We start from the raw sequence: 3,236 nt of genomic DNA, 5'->3' as shown, positions 1-3,236 counted from the left end.
GGCTCAGAGCAGCCATGTACTTGGCTTTGAGAATATGTGTCTGCGAAGAATTTAGGCGTGCGGTGGTTTGACTTTGTGAGGAATGAAGAGATAAGGCGTACAACGCAGCAAATCTTAGTCACAACTGTCGTCAAGAAAAGGCGATTCAGTTGGCTTGGCCATGTACTGAGCCTTAATCAAGCTTGACCCTTTTACAAGGCATCAGGTTCGGGACACCCAGGACGACCACTGCTGACAATTCGTCGGCAGTTCTCGTCCTAATTTCGGGACGCAGACCAGACTTGGGAGGATGCCAGGGAGCTGGCAGCCGACAGAAAAGCCTGGAGACAGTTCGTGGACTCCACATGCTCATCATAGGGAGCGGATATGGTTATATAATATACAATATTAGTGATTATATCTTGCATTTTAAAATTATACATAACATGTCTTCTCACAGTTTTTTTTTTCATATTACAAACTTACTGTACGTTTCTCATTATTAGCATTATAAGGGGCAATCACAATTATCGACGAGTGTTTTTATCGATTAAACGTTATTTTTATCTATCTTTGTTGATAAATAGATGGTTTGGAAAAAGGTAAAATCTTTTCTTGGATGTTTTTCGCAGATACATTGTGGCACATTTTATAAACTTAATAAAATAAAACAACTTTGTTTTAACCATTTTTTATTGGTACACTTTTTTCAACCGGTTTTGACAAGAATCTTAATTAATTAAGGGTGATTAACTTTAACCTAACTATGAGTATTTCAATGTTTTAGAATTAGTATATAAACCCTGAGGATGACAAGGTTCTTGTCGAAACCGGTTGGAAGAAGTGTACCAATAAAAAGTGGCTAAATCAAAGTTGTTTTATTTTATAAAGGTAAAATCGTTAATGTTGATAAGTAGATAATTTGGAATAAAGGTAAAATCGTTGACGTTATAAAGTAGGTACTTAGTCTTAGTCACCGTAGCGGACGCATCATGTTTATTAATTATTATCTCTTTAGAATACAAAATTGGGAAATCCTATTGCTCATGTTTGATAATGATTGAATTTTGTAGATAACACATCATTTTATATCGGGTTATTGAGACTTAAAGATTTAAAAAAAACTAAAATACGACTAAATTTTCTAGGAAAATAACATAATCTTATAAGACATTTTCGGATAAAATTTATAAAACTTGTGATGAAGCATTTTTCGATGAATTAAAATTACAATTTTTGTCCGATAAAATTAATATTTTTGTGAATACTTAAACATGGGTAGAATGGTGAAAATTACACGTGTGTAAAGTGATCACTTAGGTATCGAACCCGAGACCTCCAGCACGTTAGCTAAATACGCTTACCATTACACTACGGAGGCGGGGGGGGGGGTGTGAAATAAACATTAGTGATTTTAAACTCTAATATATATTTAATATTACCCTGGACTGGTCTCTGAAGCGCAGGAGTAATCACCTTGTCTTCATGAAAATAACGATCACGACAACAATGCATCAATACGATGCAGTTCACTATGCACCATTGGGTTCGGATAAAGGTAATAATAATAAGAGGAAAGTGATCACTTGCCATAAGCCCTGTAAATACCCAAGCTTCCATATTTTTCTTCTACTATGTTAAGATGTGAAAAAATGTAAAAATATAGATTATTAAAATAAAGATTTATATTGTTTATTAGAGAAAATCCCTTTTAAACCTTTAACAGAGGTGGCATGATATATAATAATAATCGATTTTAATTTTGAAGGCTTAATTTATTATCATATTCAATTCAAGTATGATAATCAGTGAGGCCTTTAAATTATCAGATGCCGCAGAAAGTATTAATACCTTTGGTGCATAAATCCTTGCACGAAAACTCCGCCCAGCTAAGAACGATACCCAAAAGCTACCTTCGATATTTTCGTAATTAAATTGATATTAATCGTCATTTAAGAATAATAATACCGTGTCAGAACCCTTTCATTAATATGGAAAGTCATTATGCTCCAAGGATTAAAGGGCTTTGGAAGAACATTAAAGAGTACATAAATAAAAATAAAAGAGTGAAAGTTAGTAGATATTTTAAATTACATATTTATTATTAGCTGTCTCGGCTACGCGTTGCTGTGACTCAAAATGATTATTTTTAATTTAAGTTTTACTTATAATAGATACTAATCATTCATTTCACTCTCATAAATTAAAATTATTACACCTTGTTCCATATAAAGGCCAAATTATGAATTATCTTGAAAATTTAGAAATACAAAAAAACCTGAATTCTAATAATAATTTATTAAATATTATATTGTTTCAAAATTCTTCGCCATTGCTTTCAATTTTTCCTTTGTTTTCAAACTCCGTTCCTTGACTAACCCCTTCCCCTTACTTTCCCCTCTCCTTATTTATAGAAAAATTTTATATTTTATATTTTAGTTATTATACAGACCTGAATGATGGAAGTTTAACTTCTGAAACATGTAGTCTTTAATAAAAACTCAAGTGGTAAAAAACAAAGTGTTTTCTTTAATTATTGTAACATGTCTTACCACAAAGTTAATGCCGAAACAATAAATAAAATAAGTTTTACTTAGTAAATACCAACCACTATTTCTTAAAATCTATTGTGACACGTGTTTCGATGCATTCCGCGTCATTTTCAAACACCGTATGTGAAGCTTATTATAAATTTTAGAGTTAGGACCTTGGGACGTTGAAGGTTGAAGAGGCGGTTGGAGCTGTTTCTTATTTTTATTTATTCATTATTTTTTTAAAAGACTAAGGAAAATAGAAAACGCACATTTCTAATATCGCTCACTCCTTTCAAGAACGTCATAAATCAAAAATCGTAAATTTTTAGTTGTGCATGTTTTCGGCATGCCCAAAAAATGTACTATATCCCAGCAAAAGAGGCATATTTTAAACTTAATATTTACCCGCTACAGGGCAGAAAGTCTTGTTTTTGCATTTTGAAGAAAAGGTATTGTTTAATTATTTTTTTAAATATACTAAATATTTTTCAAATGGAGAAAAAACCTTCAGGTTTTACCTAAAAAGATCTGTTGCACAGTAAAAAGTTCAATAAGTGTCTTGATATTTATTTTTAATACATTGTATTATATTTTTAAACTTTAAAAAAGTTCTCCTGAAAAATCAAGTTTTTTGATTTATGACGTGCTTTAAAGGAGTGAGCGATATGTTTAACTCCACATTGCCAGTGAATCAATGAAAATATTAAATATCTTTGAAATAAC

This window comes from Brachycentrus maculatus, unplaced genomic scaffold (genome assembly GCF_059751285.1).
Source record: "Brachycentrus maculatus isolate JH-2025_06_01 unplaced genomic scaffold, ASM5975128v1 h1tg001316l, whole genome shotgun sequence".
Lineage (NCBI taxonomy): Eukaryota > Metazoa > Arthropoda > Insecta > Trichoptera > Brachycentridae > Brachycentrus > Brachycentrus maculatus.
The sequence above is the reverse complement of the archived record's forward strand: the minus strand, read 5'-3'. Positions refer to the sequence as shown.